The 18,756-nt window shown below is 36.9% G+C and overlaps 1 protein-coding gene across 3 annotated transcripts in view; it reads right to left on the reverse strand.

Annotated features, from left to right (window-relative positions):
• LOC137237914 (lysosome membrane protein 2) overlaps positions 1-18,756 on the reverse strand; it is an 89,945-nt gene that overhangs the window by 43,743 nt on the left and 27,446 nt on the right. The window contains exon 2 of one of the 3 annotated variants that reach the window (XM_067762284.1): positions 5,598-5,911. The exons of 1 other annotated variant lie outside the window; for it this stretch is intronic. The gene's annotated coding sequence lies outside the window, so the exon portion shown is untranslated. Of the gene's footprint in view, positions 1-5,590; positions 5,912-18,756 lie in introns of all 3 variants that reach the window. One more of the 3 variants, XM_067762283.1, reaches the window with a different exon arrangement.

Here is an 18,756-nt window from a genome sequence, read left to right on the forward strand (position 1 = left end):
AAATCGTTTATATAAAAGGCGTGGTCCTTAACCGATTTCATAAAATTTTCTTCGAAGCAATCCTTATAGTAAGGGCAACCTCTCTGCCGAATTTTGTTATAATAGGTTTAACGGTTTTTTAATTATAATTAATAATATTTGTAAAATTGATTTTATCACAAGTGGGCGGTGCTACGCCTATTTTAAATTTTTTATTCTTTTTTTTTTAATTTTTTTCAAGAGTCTCAATATCAGTTCTCGCATCAAATTTCAACATTCTAGGTGTTTTATTTACTAAATAGTCAGGTTTTTTGTGTTTTCCAAAATGTTATATACATAAAAAGTTCGCGATGGGAGATGAGTGCCAAGCAACATATATACAAAATTTCAAGAAAATATCTCAATATTTACTCAAGTTATCGTGTGCACAGGCAGACGGACGAACGGACGGAATCAGCTAAATCAATTCCTTTTTCCTGAGCATTTTGATATATGGAAGTCTATATAAACCTCGATTCGGTTATGCCGTTACGATCAACCGTTATGTTACTAAGGCCCGGTTTGTCAGTAGTTTGTTAAGCTAAGCTTAAACTCTCGTTAAATTTAAACTCCAGTTAAACTACTGATCACTTTTTCAGTCACAGTTTAAGGCCGCCTTTGGGGTATGCTTTTTAGTGTGGCAGCATGGGTTTTTTTATTATCTATATAATTTGTAGATACAACAACAGCTGGGTTTTGTTTACCCAACAAACATGGAAGTGATATCGAATATCATTATGTAATTATCTTTAAACCAGATAGTTCGCGAGTTGATGTCCAACTTCATTCCCCAATCACTATTCAACCTTTGAGAAATTTTATAAAATTTAAATTTTTCGAGTTGGTCTCAATCGTCATTAATATTTTCCAATTATTATCCTAATTTCGAGAGATTTTGAGAAGTGTACAGTTCTCAAACAACAACACATTTCTCCAGTTGATATCCATATTGCATATCGAGTTGAGGTGAAGTTAAAAAATCTCCAAGGTGGTACCACCAAAATCAACAGCTTTTTGTTATGAGAAATAATACACCCAGTGTATTTCTGCCATGAAAAGCTCTCAGTGAAAACTCATCCTGCCTTGCATATGCCGTTCGGAGTCGGCCATTTTGTAGGAAAAATTAAAATAAGCACGACGCAAATTGGAAGAGAAGCTCGGCTTAAATTCTCTTCGGAGGTTATCGCGCCGCACATTTATTTATTTTTTAAATGATATATAAGTATTTCATTTTATTTTATTATTAAATACTGTAGTATGGAATGTTACATTTGAGGCCAGTTAGAGAACCAAAAGTTGTTAATTAAATTTTTTCAACTTAAGTAATATCATTTTTTGCTTGATAAAAAAATCCCTCTTTTGCTGAGAACGCTATGTTGATCCACTCTTGAGATTTTAGAAGTATGCCTAGTTATCAGCATGAGCTCTAATGGTACTAAAACCAAAATTCGAAGCCCTTTTGAACGTACGCAAATAACTGATAGGTTAACTGCAGTTTAGCCCTGCCAGATCGGCCGCTTAAGCTTAGCTTAAACTTCAGTTAAAGTAGACTGAAAAACTGCAGAATAAATTTAAGCGTATTTTAACTGACAAACTGATTTGAACTTGTACTAAAAAACCGGGCCTTAAGTTAATATACTCTTTGTGCAAAGCACGCTGAGTATAAAAAGTTTGAAACAGTCTAGTGTCCGTGAATATGTATATACATATGCATTAGGGTGGTTTTTTAAAATTTTTTTTCAATTTTTACAGGTGCTCAGTTCTTAAAATGTGCTGTTTAGTGCAAAAATGCAATTGCAAAAGTTTGAGCTCAATCGGACTTTGCTTTCCCGTGTCTAAAAGAACCCTGAAGTTGGCCAAGTCACAATTTTTCGCGAAAAATCAATTTTTTTTTTTTTCAATATATTATACATCTTGAAATAAATTTATTGCCAAATGAAAAGAAATTTAATAGACTTAAAAGTATATAATAGAAATTTTCCTTTAAAATTGGGTGGTTTGATAAATATATTATATTTAATGAATCAATCGAGTTTTTTACTGATGTTCTATAAAATTTCTTAATATGACATATTTTTAGCACCGTATACGTTCAGACCACGTTCATATTGAGCCATAAGGTTTGTTTATTGAGCTGCTCTAGCTTACGCCAGGTTGAATTATTTCACAAAATTGTGTTTCATGAACACTTTTCTTGCTCTAGGTTGATCTATCTTTTGTTTCATGAGTATGCTCAAAACAAAACTAGAGTAATCCAGATCACAAATTTCTGCTCTAGCTTAAACAGACCTATAAAGTCGAGTTTTTTGACAAAAACAATACAAAATAAAGTCAACAACGTCCCATAAAGAATCGTTTATGACTCAACTTGAATATGGTCTAATAGTTTTAAAATTCAGTTATGCGAATATTGATACTTGAAACTTCTGTCATATTTTAGTTCATTTGATATTTATACATAAAAGGAATTTACATTGCCCAACTTTGCAGTCCTGTTGATTTTCAAAATTGCCTAGTGTAAACGGGTCGTACAAAAGCAAGAATACCTTGTCAGATGCCGAAAAGTGCTGTTTGCAAAGTTGAAAAGTTGTATAACGATTGGAGATCACTTCAAATGAATTCAGCATGGAAGACAAAATGCCAGGAGGGAAAGAATCTTGCATTCAAATCCAAGCTGCCCGAACTTTTTGATGTAGCAATGGAAGTTGCCATTTCCAAAATGTCGAATAAACAAGATGTTCGATTTTTGGAAAGTCAGAGAATGAAAGGTCACAAAGGCCACATGGAAGGTGTCGATAGGAATACTGCTCAAGCTGATCAAAAAAGAGTAGAAAGAGAGAAAAGAAGAGAAGAAGTTTCTGAAAAGGAAGCTGTGAAGTTTTTTAAAAATATTTCCCTTGATGACCAATCTCTTGTATTTTTCGAGTATTTTAACGTTGGGACGGATTTTTTGGCAGAGGCCGCAATGAGCTGGTTTGATAATAAAGACTTTTTGAAGCTTCAAAGTTTTTTTAGATGCATAAAAGTAGTAAACGGCATGGCAGAGAGGAGAGTTAAGTTAATTTAATATTTTAATAACACTCTTACAGAAGACGAGGAGCAGACCCAATTCTTGCTTCAGGTGGTGGCGGATTGCCGGCGGTTTTACCCCGATGCTTCAAAGTGTACCCTTTTTCAACCCGTGTCCGATGACTGAAATTTAAAATCAACATTTTTTAATTTTTTAATCCTTTTAACTTTTATTTTTAATATGAATTCTTTCTTCGAATGTGAACTCTAGAATGGCTACCATCATCTCACCATTTTGTTAAACATTATATTCATTAACTAAAGACTGAAAATACATAACTCCAACAATTTCTTAACTTCCAGTTTTTTCTATTATAATAAATACAGATACTTAACTGCATCCGTTGATTACGGATCAGGTAGGTTAGGTTAGGTTGAACTGGCCGGTCCATGAGGACCTCACATAGACTGATTGTGTCCGTAGTGTTACTAGAAGTTTGTTTTAACAACCAAACTGAAAAACCCTATCAAAAACCAGGACCTATGTTATAAAATAACTCCGTCCTCTTGGCAAATACTAGAAGCTTCCTAGGACTTAAGCCACTTGCTGCTTCTAGATCTGACAGCTGTATCACTCCTAATAGCTGGAGTCTTAGCCTGGCAAGTGCAGGGCACGAGCACAGAACGTGCTCGAACATTTCCTCCTCCAAACCGCACTTCCTACATCTGATATCACTGACCAAGCCTAATTTAAAGGCATGTGACGCCAGAAGGCAGTGTCCAGTCAGAATACCCGTCATGAGTCTACAGTCCTCTCTTTTTAATGATAGAAGCAACTGTGTTGGTCTAGGGTTGTAAGACTTACACATAATCTTCGACAAAGTGCAAAGACAGCCCCGCGCTTGAACCCACGCCTTTCTCGCTTGGTCGATCATGTGCACTTCTCGCCTTCGCTTAATCTCGCCCAATCCAATTGGGACATCTACTGAGCAAGCTTCAAGGGATGCGCCCTTTTTAGCTAGTTTATCTGCTTTTTCATTCCCATCTATTCCCATATACCCTGGGACCAAATATAGATGTATGCTACTCCCTGTCCCGATTCCCTCCAGAAACTGCTTACACTCTAACACGCATTTATATGCTGTGCTATGTGAGATTATTGCCTTAATTGCTGCTTGACTGTCAATATTAAAGTTAACACGGTTGCAGCTTAAGCTATTCTCTTCCAGGCTTTCTACTGCTTTGGTTACGGCTAATATTTCCGCTTGGAAGACGCTACAGTAATCCGGTAGCCTGTAGGATCTGCTTATTTCCGGATCAGCGCAGTATACCGCAGACCCTACTCCTTCCACTACTTTGGAACCATCGGTGTACACACGTATCGCCTCGTCCGCCATTTGCGCACCAATGCGCCAACCGTCCACCTGTATTGTGGCCTTAAGATCTCCCCCGAAACGCAGATAGGGAATCAGGTAGTCTGTTCGTCTTGTGATTGATGACGCTATACTACTATGGCCATATGGTCGGCGCTCAAGCTGGCCCGAAGCACCGAGCCTGGTTGCGGTCGTTAATGCTTTGTTCTTTGCTATGGATAAGGTAAGATATCAGTAAACGTAAAATTGTTTTCGAAATTGTGAGGAACAGCAAAATACAATACCAGGTAACAATCTTTGTCCACTAAATGTTAAATATCTTTTCAACTGTCCAGTTTTAGAGAAGAATTGTTATTATATAATTTAAAGTAACGGCCGCCGTGGTGTGAAGGTAGCGTGCTCCGCCTACCACACCGAATGCCCTGGGTTCACACCCCGGGCAAAGCAAAATCAAAATTTTAGAAATAAGGTTTTTCAATTAGAAGACAATTTTTCTAAGCGGGGTCGCCCCTCGGCAGTGTTTGGCAAGCGCTCCGGGTGTATTTCTGCCATGAAAAGCTCTCAGTGAAAACTCATCTGTCTTGCAGATGCCGTTCGGAGTCGGCATAAAACATGTAGGTCCCGTCCGGCCAATTTGTAGGGAAAAGCAAGAGGAGCACGACGCAAATTGGAAGAGAAGCTCGGCCTTAGATCTCTTCGGAGGTTATCGCGCCTTACATTTATTTTTTTTTTTTTTATTTAAAGTTTATTAAATTTTATTTTTTTTAATAATACACCTGTTGCAATGTGGATATCTTATCGCAGGTTAAAACAAAAAATATTCGAGTTTTCGGTAAAAATTTGGATTTTGTCAATCTTCCAGGCTCTTTAGGCGCGGGAAGTCGAATTCCGATTGAGCTGAAACTTTTACAATTGCATTTTTATATCTAATAGAACATTTCTAGAAGTGAGCACATACAAATTTCGGAGAAAAAATACTGCCCTGTATTGAAAAACCACCCTAATATGCATATATGAACATAGGCATCAGTTTGTCCACAACTCCACAAATTTATTGCAGTTTTTCTGTATATTGTACACTCTTAACATAACATGGACATTATATATTCTAAGTGTTTGTCTTTTGAATTATCACGAATTTTTGTGTTTATCTAAAAAATTACGACAAAAAAAAATAAAAATATTCTTACCACTCACTTGATATCAACTTGACCTACTTGATTTTTTTCTTTAAGGTTTCTTTAGTTTGGCTTTAATGCACCATCGTTATCAGATGAATTTATATTTTCGACATAGCTGAATAATAATTCAAAATCAAGGTCATTGCTCCGTTGCTCTTAACTGTTAAAATGTCACGCTGTGCTTTTGCATGGCTAGCAAGTTACAATGACACATAAATTGTATTGGCCTTTTTAAGTTTTTTTAATTTGATTACTCGTTAATGATAAGATTTTTGTCAGCTGGCATCTTCTATTAACCACTTCCGCAAATGATAGTTTTGCTGCTTAGTTCTGGTCATAGAAAAAGTGAAAATATAAACGAAAAATATATCAACCTTAATGATCTTAAGCCAAAATCAATATGTACTTTATATTAAGATGTTTAAGTATGTGGGTACTAATCAATTCTTTTAAATTATTTTAGTTATTGGATGCAATAAAACTTCGTACTAAGAGTACGTGATTCCGTGCACGTTATAGCTACGTAAATGTCGATTTTCATAGCTGGAACGGGTTCAAGTTATTTTAACTTATGGGTATGTGTTGGTTTGTGTGGAATGCTTCGCATTGTCAGAGATTGTCCTGCAAAGGTTGATGCACTCGCAAAGCATCCTGAACAAACTGGCTGTAAACTACCTCTTAACTCGTTCAATCTCGAGGCCAATTAGTTACCAATTATCATTTTGCTGTACAAAATATTTTTACATTTTAGATATCCTAAAAGAGGTCAGTTGTCATACTTTGACCAGATACATAACTAGTAAGGAAGTCTAAGTTCGGATGAAACCGAACATTACATACCCAGCTGTACACTTTAAATGCTGTTGTTGTTTGTTTCGTGTGATTAATAGTGTTACAAGGCTGCGCAATAATACATATACATATGGTTCTTTTCTGAACTAATTTTCGTTTAAAAGAAGCAAAAAAGATACAGATGCTACACCAATGACCGTGAGCGGGTAATAGTGCAGTTTTACTTCAGATATGGGGATTTCCCTACCGTTTATTTTAAAAGAAAGGTACAACAGAACAATAAAAATACGATTGGTATAAAACTATTTTTCGCTAAGATTTAACTTATTATTTTCGTCTACGACCCTTTTAAAAATCTTTTATATAAAAGTGAGTGTGGTCTTTAATCGATCTCGCCAATTTTTTCTAGAAATATTTCCTGCTATAGGGAAAATTTGTTACTCAATTTTATTACGATCCGTTAATTTTTCTTCAAGTTATGGCTCCCGAAACATAGAAAATTGGTTAGTCATTAAAGGGGCGATGCCACGCCCATTTTTTTTTTTTAATTTGAAAATTTTCCTCCTTATTGTTATAAATCCATTTTGTTAATGAAATACTATTGATATAAAGCTCTTTTTTGCAAAGATATAGCTTATTTTATTCGTCCACGACCCTTTTAAATATCTTTTATATAAAAGTGGGCGTGGTCCTTAACCGATTTCGTTAATTTTTCTTCAAAGCATTCCTTATAGTAAAGGCAGCCCCTCAGCCGAATATTGTTACGATAGGTTTAACAATTTTTGGTTTATGATTAATAATATTTGTAAAATTGATTTTTTCACAAGTGGGCCGTGCCATGCCAATTTTAAAAATTGTTTTCAAATTTTTCTCAGGAGTCTCCTCATGTACCGGCCAGTTCAACCTACCTACCTCTCAAAAGTCTCTATATCAGTCCACGCATCAACTTTCAAAAGTCTAGGTGTATTATTTACTAAATAATCAGTTTTTTGTGGTTTCCAAAATGTTATATATATAAAAAGTAGGCGTGGTTATCATCCGATTTCGCTAATTTTCAATACCAATCTATTATGGGTCCAGATATGCTAGTGTACTAAATTTGGTGAAGATATCTCAATATTTACTCCAGTTATCGTATTAACGGACAGACGGACGGGCGGACGGACATAGCACAATCAAAATTTTTTTCCATACTGATGATTTTGATATATGGAACTCTATATCTATCTCGATTCCTTTATACCTGTACAACCAACCACAATCCAATCAAAGTTATAATACCCTGTGTACAAGTACAGCGGGTATAAAAACGATATCGATTCAACAACTAACTTTCATTAAATTTCTTTTTCAAGCTTTCCCAGCAAATTGGAGAAAACTCCTAAAAAACTGGAACAAAAGAAGAAAAGTTGGCGCTCAATCAATGGCACATATGACAATTAGCACGAATCTTTTCGGTCTGCCATATTGCCATTTGCTTGCCATCGATTACAACCGATATCCAAGAGTTAAGAGTTGCACTGGTTTGTTGTTCAGATAGGGTAGACTTAGTATCGATAACATCCACACATTTTTGTCGGCTTGTTATCGATAACAACGGATATCTATCTCCTTTCTAACGGTAATTATTGACGAGTTATGAGTTTGTTATTGACTTGTTTTTGACGAATTAGACCTAGTTTACATATAACGAGATAATCTTCATTTCCGTACTTAACTCCTAATTGTTAATTATATAACTAGATTTCCCATATAAATTTGTCCCCTCGATAATCGATAGTTATGAGTAGATTTTAGAGATATAAATTGCGCTGGCAACCCCTTAAAACGGTTGAGTATCATCGATATGGTGGCAAAGGGTTATCCATTTTTAAAAGATATGCTATAGTCTTTTTATCGGTTTGTTATCGATTAGTTACCGATAGCTTGATATCGATAACATGCTATTAAAAAATCGGTAGATCTCCAACTATTGTTATCGACAACAAACTGATAGTAAGACCATAACAAACAGAAAAGAAGCCGATAATTTGTCTCCAAAAAGTCCAGAAATTTTATCAAAATTACCCTAAATGCTTCCCACCCTTGTTCTGAAAAAAACCAAAGTAGTCCCAAAATGTTCACGACATAATCCCTGAATAGTCCCAATGCTGTTCTGAAATAACCAATAGAACAACCCCAAAATAATTCCCAAAGCAATACAAAAAACATCCCGATAAGCTCTAGAAGTAAATCCGAGATTGCTCCGCAGATTTGTGAGCTGATCCCGAAAAAGTACCGACATCACTACGAAAGGGTCCCGAATTTGTTTTTTTAGAATACAATTTTTTGATATGAGGACTGACACTGCTCATAGACGTTAAAAATTTAAATTGTTATATCTTGCGGTTGCATTATTGAAAGTTGGAAAGAAAAAGGTTTTGTTATTTAGGAATATAATCGAAAATATGTAGATATTTTTGGAAAAGTGGGCATGACACCACTCGTAGATCTGAAAACTTCAAATAGCCTTATCTTGGGAGACTCATCAGTCGCATCATATTGAAATCTGATAAGAAAACATATAGCGAACGATGCGCTTTGCCGTCTAACATTAGGTTATCTGTCAACTGTATAAAAGCACTTATCATTTTTTTTTCATGCTTTGTTTCCGATACCTCGTTTTCACAGCAGGATGCGGAGATAACGTCAAAGTCGGCTATTATCGGGTTGTCTGTCGTATTTATAATCGTGCTAAAGGCATACAATAGTTTTGTATGGCATATATTCGCATGTGCTTGGAACGTTAAATGGTGAGTGATTCTTATAATTTAGAAGATTAAGACTTGTTACTTTAATTGCCTAATTCATAAAAAACTTTCTTCAATGTTTTTACATGAAATACAGGTTTGCTTATGTTGGGTTGCTGTACTGGGAATTGTTCTGGTACTACGGAAGCCAAAAAACTTTGAGGGACAGATAATATTGCACAAGATCTGAGTTGTAAATACCGAAGAAAAATGGAATTAGCGGGTTTTCTAGCATTCCCCAAAGCTACATATAGAAATGGATATGGTACCAAGTAGTAGCATTTAGGAATAGTTCGATTGAGGAGTTAGATTAAATACGGACACAGAATTGTTGGGAGATATGGAATAAAACACGTGTGTATTCTTCGGCGATTTGTTGTATTAAGCGAAGAGTATAAAATTTATTTCAATGACATTACAAGATAGAGATGAGCATGTGACAGTGTTGTGCAAACAGATATAGACGAGTGACAGTGTTGCGTAAACTAAACTAACTTCAATACCCTCACTTGGTGAATTGACAAATGTATTAAATTAATATACTAATACAATTTATGAAAGAATATTCATCAAAGTATTAAATCCAAAAATTTACAATATGTATGTAATAAATATTTCAATTTACAATAGAATATCTTTAATGAATATATTTCATATGAAATTTGTAAGTTCTGCATAATCCCCAAAGTTTGACGCATAAAGAGTGTTTGTCCTTTGGTACTGCTTTGGTTAAGTTATCAGCTGCCATTTCTTCGGACGGAATGTAGTTTATTTTAATTACACCTTCATGAAACATGTCTCTGATATGATGATGCATGGAATCGATTTCATTAACAAATTGTTTCAACCACATAGCTTCCCTCACTGCAGCTGACATTGCCAAATACTCTGCCTGTCGATAACGCGACTGTTGGTTGACGCTTGCTGTTCCAGGTAATTGCCGCGTTGGACCACTTGAACACGTAACCACTGTATGATCGTCGGTTATCAACATCTCATGCATAGTCTGCATCAAAAAAGCCTGAGATGACATCGTCGATTTGTTGGATATATCGTAGTTTTAAATGTATGCTCCCTTATAGGTATCGAAATATACGTTTCACCGCCGACCAGTGAGATGAATTGTAGTTCGCGTTGAATCGGCTCACGTCGTTGACTGCAAAGGCGATATCGGGGCGCAAAGGCGTGTGCTAAATATAGCAAACAACCCACTGCTTCTTGGTACGGGATGCGATTAAGATCTTTGAGTGAGTCTGTGTTTGATCCAAGATTTTTAGATAACTTAAGATTCGGATCATTTGGCGTAGATATCGGCTTACAGTTATCCATATGAAAACGCTCGAGTATTTCATTGATATAATTCGACTGATCTAATTCTATAAAATCTTTTGTTTCATTTATTCGAATACTTAAACAATGCGTAGCTGATCCCATATCTTTCATCTTAAAACATGTACTAAGTGCTGATTTTAATTTGACTAGCACCATCGGATTTTGTTGTTGTTGTAGCAATGCTTCGCCCCACCTAACCGCCGCGACCCATCACAAATTGTCATCAATATCCTCTAACGGGAGTCCAAGGAAACTTGCCGTTTCAACAGGGGTGCACCATAAGGAAAGGGGTGTTAGAGGCGTTGGTTCCACAACACAATTAAAGAGATGGTTGGTGTCATGTGGGGACACATTGCAATCGGGCATATATTTTGTATGTCGGGGTTCCGTCGGATTACTCCAAAATATCGTCCACATATATTGCTAACATGAGATTTAGTTAGGTATTAAAAAATACACATGGGTCAAGTTTCGACTGAATCTGAAAGACTTTAAAGCTGTAATTAGCTTATGATTCCACTGCCTACCAGCCTGTTTCAAACCATACATGGCTCTATTCAACTTGCCCACTTCACTAGTACCATCGCTAAAACCTTCTGGTTGCTCGATATATATTTCATTTGCTAAATCTCCTTGAAGAAATGCGAATACAGCATCCATTTGATCGATTTTTATTCCTCTTTTTGCAGCTAACGCAATTAATAAACGAATTGTCATGTAACGAACGACGGGGGAAAACATTTCTTGGTTCTTACATCGACAAATCTTTATAACTTGGATCACCTTGTACATAATCGCTATCATATTGGTTAGTTTCATTATCTATACCACCTTCTGATAAACTTATTATCAATTGGATGCGCGTCAACAAAACTTTCTAATGCGTCATCCCTCCCTGAGACTGAACTATCTTTTCCATTATGCATGCTTTCACTTTGTTGGTTCGGATAATCTTCATCCGAGAAGCCCACGTCCCTCACTTTATCCGAATCAACAATAGTTGTACTAATATCATGAAAAATTAGCTTTGCAATTAGCGTATGGAATTCCTTTATTATCGTATACTTACTGTCTGTCAGCGGCGAAGGCTTTACTTCTAAATCAAATAATTTCGTTTTAACTTCTTCGGATGACGGATACGATTGTCTTCCTTCGAAACCCATTAATAGTGGCATGAACTGCTCTGGCAAGCCCAGACAGTAAATTCCAGCCAACCAGCGATCGTCAACTTCCCATCCTGCGCTATTTAATTTGTGGTAAACCGAAATAATGGATTCTATGTACGATTCCATAGATTGACAGTTTTCGAATTTGATCGAAAGAAATTTGATTAACAGACTGACTGTTCGTAGAAACCCTGTATCTTCATATATTTTTTAAAGTTTCTCACATATCGCGAGTGCAGTTTTACATGATCTAATATGCGCATATATAGATTTATCCACAGGCAGCACTAGTGTAGCTTTTGCCTCCCCAAGTTTAGAGACATATTTTTCAATAGCAACCGAGGTTTCAGTGTTTATGGCAATGCAATTGGTGAGCCCCTTCGACTCCAATAAGTTTTCCATTGCAAATGACCAATCGTGGTAATTACCGCCGTCAGACAACTTTTCAAATACAAATTCCCTATGTACTTTCGCCATCGTGTTTAACCAAGGATTTTTTTTCTTCTTGCAACAAATGCCGTACACAATAATTTATGCGTTTACCTTTAAATATAGCAACTAATGCTTTCAAATGAATTCCGATTCAATATCCCGATGATGCTTAATACAAAATTAATGCAAATAAAAGGCCCATAACCTGTTGGGAGATATTGAATAAAACACGTGTGTATTCTTCGGCGATTTGTTGTATTAAGGGAAGAGTACAAAATTTATTTCAATGACATTACAAGATAGAGATGAGCATGTGACAGTGTTGTGCAAACCTATCTCTAGCAGATATAGACGAGTGACAGTGTTGCGTAAACTAAACTAACTTCAACAAGTAGGGAAGGCTAAGTTCGGGTGCAACCGAACATTACATACTCAGTTGAGAGCTATGGAGACAAAATAAGGAAAATCACCATGTAGGAAAATGAACCTAGGGAACCCTGGAATGTGGTTGTATGACATGTGTATCAAATGGAAGGTATTAAAGAGTATTTTAAGAGAGAGTAGGCCATAGTTCTATGGATGGACGCCATTTAGGGATATCGCCATAAAGGTGGACCAGGGCTGACTCTAGAATTTGTTTGTACGATATGGGTATCAAACGAAAAGTGTTACTGAGCATTTTAAGAGGGAGTGGGCAATAGGTCTATAGGTGGACGCCTTTTCGAAATGTCGCCATTAGGGTGGGCCAGGGGTGACTCTAGAATGTGTTTGTATGATATGGGTATCAAATGAAAGATGGTAATGAGTATTTTAAAAGGGAGTAATCCTTAGTTCTATAGGTGGACGCCTTTTCGAGATATCGCCATAAAGGTGGACCAAGGGTGACTCTAGAATGTTTGCACGATATGGGTATCAAACGAAAGGTGTTACTGAGCATTTTAAGAGGGAGTGGGCATTAGGTCTATAAGTGGACGCCTTTTCGAGATATCGTCATTAGGGTGGGCCAGGGGTGACTCTAGAATGTGTTTGTACGATATGGGTATCAAACGAAAGGTGCTACTGAGCATTTTAAGAGGGAGTGGGCATTAGGTCTATTGGTGGACGTCTTTTCGAGATATCGCCATTAGTGTGGGCCAGGGGTGACTCTATAATGTTTGTACGATATGGGTATCAAACGAAAGGTGTTTCTGAGCATTTTAAGAGTGAGTGGGCATTAGGTCTATAGGTGGACGCCTTTTCGAGATATCGCCATTAGGGTGGGCCAGGGGTGACTCTAGAATGTTTGTACGATATGGGTATCAAACGAAATGTGTTACCTAGCATTTTAAGAGGGAGTGGGCATTAGGTCTATAGGTGGACGCCTTTTAGAGATATCGCCATTAGGGTGGGCCAGGGTGACTCTAGAATGTGTTTGTACGATATGGGTATTAAATGAAAGGTGGTAATGAGTATTTTAAAAGGGAGTAATCCTTAGTTCTATAGGTGGACGCCTTTTCGAGATATCGCCATAAAGGTGGACCAAGGGTGACTCTAGAATGTTTGCACGATATGGGTATCAAACGAAAGGTGTTACTGAGCACTTTAAGAGGGAGTGGGCATTAGGCCTATAGGTGGACGCCTTTTCGAGATATCGCCATTAGGGTGGGCCAGGGGTGACTCTAGAATGTTTGTACGATATGGGTATCAAACGAAATGTGTTACTGAGCATTTTAAGAGGGAGTGGGCATTAGGTCTATAGGTGGACGCCTTTTAGAGATATCGCCATTAGGGTGGGCCAGGGTGACTCTAGAATTTGTTTGTACGATATGGGTATCAAATGAAAGGTGGTAATGAGTATTTTAAAAGGGAGTAATCCTTAGTTCTATATGTGGACGCCTTTTCGAGATATCGCCATAAAGGTGGACCAAGGGTGACTCTAGAATGTTTGTACGATATGGGTATCAAACGAAAGGTGTTACTGAGCATTTTAAGAGGGAGTGGGCATTAGGTCTATAGGTGGACGCCTTTTAGAGATATCGCCATTAGGGTGGGCCAGGGTGACTCTAGAATGTGTTTGTACGATATGGGTATTAAATGAAAGGTGGTAATGAGTATTTTCAAAGGGAATAATCCTTAGTTCTATAGGTGGACGCCTTTTCGAGATATCGCCATAAAGGTGGACCAAGGGTGACTCTAGAATGTTTGTACGATATGGGTATCAAACGAAAGGTGTTACTGAGCATTTTAAGAGGGAGTGGGCATTAGGTCTATAGGTGGACGCCTTTTAGAGATATCGCCATTAGGGTGGGCCAGGGTGACTCTAGAATGTGTTTGTACGATATGGGTATTAAATGAAAGGTGGTAATGAGTATTTTAAAAGGGAGTAATCCTTAGTTCTATAGGTGGACGCCTTTTCGAGATATCGCCATAAAGGTGGACCAAGGGTGACTCTAGAATGTTTGTACGATATGGGTATCAAACGAAAGGTGTTACTTAGCATTTTAAGAGGGAGTGGGCATTAGGTCTATAGGTGGACGCCTTTTCGAGATATCGCCATTAGGGTGGGCCAGGGGTGACTCTAGAATGTTTGTACGATATGGGTATCAAACGAAATGTGTTACTGAGCATTTTAAGAGGGAGTGGGCATTAGGTCTATAGGTGGAGGCCTTTTCGAGACATCGCCAATAGGGTGGGCCAGGGGTGACTCTAGAATGTTTGTACGATATGGGTATCAAACGAAAGGTGTTACTGAGCATTTTAAGAGGGAGTGGACATTAGGTCTATAGGTGGACGCCTTTTCGAGATATCGCCATTAGGGTGGGCCAGAGGTGACTCTAGAATGTTTGTACGATATGGGTATCAAACGAAAGGTGTTACTGAGCATTTTAAGAGGGAGTGGGCATTAGGTCTATAGGTGGACGCCTTTTCGAGATATCGCCATTAGGGTGGGCCAGGGGTGACTCTAGAATGTGTTTGTACGATATGGATATCAAATTAAAGGTATTAATGAGGGTTTTAAAAGCGAGTGGCCCTTAGATGTATATGTGAAGGTGTTCTCGCGATATCGACCAAAATGTGGACCAGGTGATCCAGAAAATCATCTGGCGGGTACTGCTAATTTATTTATATATGCAATACCACTAACAGTATTCCTGCCAAGATTCCAAGGGCTGTTGATTTCGCCTTGTAGAACTTTTTCATTTTCTTCTACTTAATATGGTAGGTGTCACACCCATTTTACAAAGTTTTTTCCAAAGTTATATTTTGCGTCAATAAACCAATCCACTTACCATGTTTCATACCTTTTTTCGTATTTGGTATAGAATTATGGCATTTTTTTCATTTTTCGTAATTTTCGATATCGATAAAGTGGGCGTGGTTATGGTCGGATTTCGGCCATTTTTTATACCAAGATAAAGTGAGTTCAGATAACTAGGTGGGCTAAGTTTAGTAAAGATATATCGTTGTTTGCTCAAGTTATTGTGTTAACGGCCGAGCGGAAGGACAGACGGTGGACTGTGTATAAAAACTGGGCGTGGCTTCCACCGATTTCGCCCATTTTCACAGAGAACAGTTACCGTCATAGAATCTATGTCCCTACCAAATTTGAGAAGGATTGGTAAATTTTTGTTCGACTTATGGCATTAAAAGTATTCTAGACAAACTAAATGAAACTGGGCGGAGCCACGCCCATTTTGAAATTTTCTTTTATTTTTGAATTTTGTTGCATCATATCATTACAGGAGTTGAATTTTGACTTAATTTACTTATATACAGAAAAGATATTAAATTTTTTGTTAAAATTTGAATTTAAAAAAAATTTTTTTTAAAAAGTGGGCGTGTTCTTCATCCAATTTCGCTAATTGTTATTTAGCACATATATAGTAATAGTAGTAGCGTTCCTGCCAAATTTCATCATGATATCTTCAACGACTGCCAAATTACAGCTTGCAAAACTTTTAAATTACCTTCTTGTAAAAGTGGGCGGTGCCACGCCCATTGTCCAAAATCTTACTAATTTTCTATTCTGTGTCATAACGTCAACCCATCTGCCAAGTTTCATCGCTTTAACCGCCTTTGGCAATGAATTATCGCATTTTTTCGGTTTTTTGAAATTTTCGATATCGAAAAAGTGGGCGTGGTTATAGTCCGATATCGTTCATTTTAAATAGCGATCTGAGATGAGTGCCCAGGAATCTACATACCAAATTTCATCAAGATACCTCAAAATTTACTCAAGTTATCGTGTTAACGGAGGGACGGACGGACGGACGGACGGACGGACGGACATGGCTCAATCAAATTTTTTTTCGATCCTGATTATTTTGATATATGGAAGTCTATATCTATCTCGATTCCTTTATATATGTACAACCAACCGTTATCCAATCAAACTTAATATACTCTGTGAGCTCTGTTCAACTGAGTATAACAAGAATGAACTGAACCTACATTTTTTTCGTAAAATGACGAAGCAATGAGATAGTACCTAGTTTTTTAACCAATTTACATATTTGTTTGATACTTTTTAAACTGACTTCGTAAAACACAAAAAATTGTGTTCTGTAAAGGCCGAAATTAAACCAAAATGGGTGAAAATATTCGCAATCTATTTCCGAAAAAGTCCCGAAACATTAATACTATGTTCAAACAGAAAAATAAATTGAGGCAATTTCAATATAAATTGAGTGGTCTTCAGTCAACTCAATTTAGCTTACACAATAGTAATTTGATACCTGGTGGTGTTTTGAATTTAAAATTTATTTGCGAAAAAAATAATAATATTGAAAATTCTTTACGTGTGTTGTTATTTGAAGCCACAGAATCAAGTTTGGATTCACGGTTGACTTTTAAAATTTAAAATTTACTCACCATTTACGTTGTTCACCGTAATTTTTAACAAAATATTGATTTATTTTATTTTTATTTGAGTTTTTTTAACTAAACACACTTTACAAGGTTGCATTTGCAGTTTGAAACAATTTATTACGCTTTTTTTTTAAATTGGCAATTTATTATATGATAAATTACGTAATAAATTGCCCAAATGGTAGAAATTCCCAATTTGGTGTGTGTTTGTGCATAGTATAACCGAAATAATTCTGAAATAGTGCTGAAATAATCTAGAAACATTCCCGAAGTAATTCCAAACTTGATTCAAAGTGAACCCGCAGATATTCGAACTGATACAGCAGGAGTTTATAGCGAAAAGTTTTCGAATTTGTTACAGAATGATACTAGGGTCATTCCAAACAGAATACAAACAGCAACGCCGAAAATATCGCCAAGGAATCTCGAATAAGACCATAAATTTGTAGGAAAAATTGAAAAGAGCACGACGAAAATTGGAAGAGAAGCGCGGCCTCAAAACATTTTTTCGGGTAGTGCTGTCGCGGCTTGCATTTATTTCTATTTTGGATGCGAAATGACCCCAAAGATTTCCTTATTGATGCCGCATTAGCAATTGAGTAAGATAACATGACTAGTGCATACAAATTGAGCATTTGCTCAAACCGACAAAATACTCGTTTGTGTAGCAAAAACAAAAACAGGCCCATTTTTACTGCTCGAATCTTAGCAAATTCTTGATATTCTACGTGCTAAATACATGATTTTTCTTAATGAATAGTTGAAAACGCCAATTACCATGAGTTCTTTGGGGAACACTAAAATACCGATAGTTAAGAGCTCTTTAGTAATTAATAAAATTCAACGAAAAACCAAACGAAGTATTTCATGCACATAATTGAATATTTCTTGCGTGAAAAGTCCGAAAAACCTCCAATCTTGCAAAACTATTGCACAAATAATTACAAAGTCAGACAAACGAAACTACAATCAACTTACAATGCATTTAAAAACTCATATCCACTTACATATATCAAGAAGTGTGGGTTTTTTGTTAGCAGTTTAGTCTCATTTGCTTTGTGTCAGAATTCGTCTTGACAATCTGTCGTTTTTCCGGCTATTAAGTCAATGATTGAATCAAATCATTTCATCCTAAAGCGCAACAACCGGTGCAAGTATATTACAAAACAAACAAGTAAGGAAGGCTAAGTTCGGGTGTAACCGAACATTGCATACTCAGCTGAGAGCTTTGGAGACAAAATAAGGGAAAATCACCATGTAGGAAAATGAACCTAGGGTAACCATGGAATGTGATTGTATGACATGGGTATCAAATGGAAGATATTAAAGAGTATTTTAAAAGGGAGTGGGCCTTCGTTCTATAGGTGGACGCCTTTTCGAGATATCGCCATAAAGGTGGACCAGGGGTGACTCTAGAATGTGTTTGTACGATATGGATATCAAATTAAAGGTATTGTTACGCATGTTGGCGGCACTAATGGGTACTACCATCTCTAGGCCGACGCTAAGCAGTGACGTGAATTCACATCAATAAGTCAATCATTATGGCTACACATACGCGTGCACGCGGCGGAGAAGCAACGCACAAGCACATGCAGATATCTTATCTGAAATGCTCCTAAAGGTATGCAATTGTGATTGTGGAAGTGTCGCTCACACACACAAGCGCATGGGGTATGAGAGAAGCTATAAAAATTATACATCTGTAGTTGTAGCTGAGAAATTTATAACTAACTAGTAAGTTCTGGAATTAGAAAAGCCTAGAAATATGCAACGAGGAGGTCGGACAGTATAAAAGGGCGACAACAGTGGAGGC

This window comes from Eurosta solidaginis, chromosome 1 (assembly GCF_040869045.1).
Source record: "Eurosta solidaginis isolate ZX-2024a chromosome 1, ASM4086904v1, whole genome shotgun sequence".
NCBI lineage: Eukaryota > Metazoa > Arthropoda > Insecta > Diptera > Tephritidae > Eurosta > Eurosta solidaginis.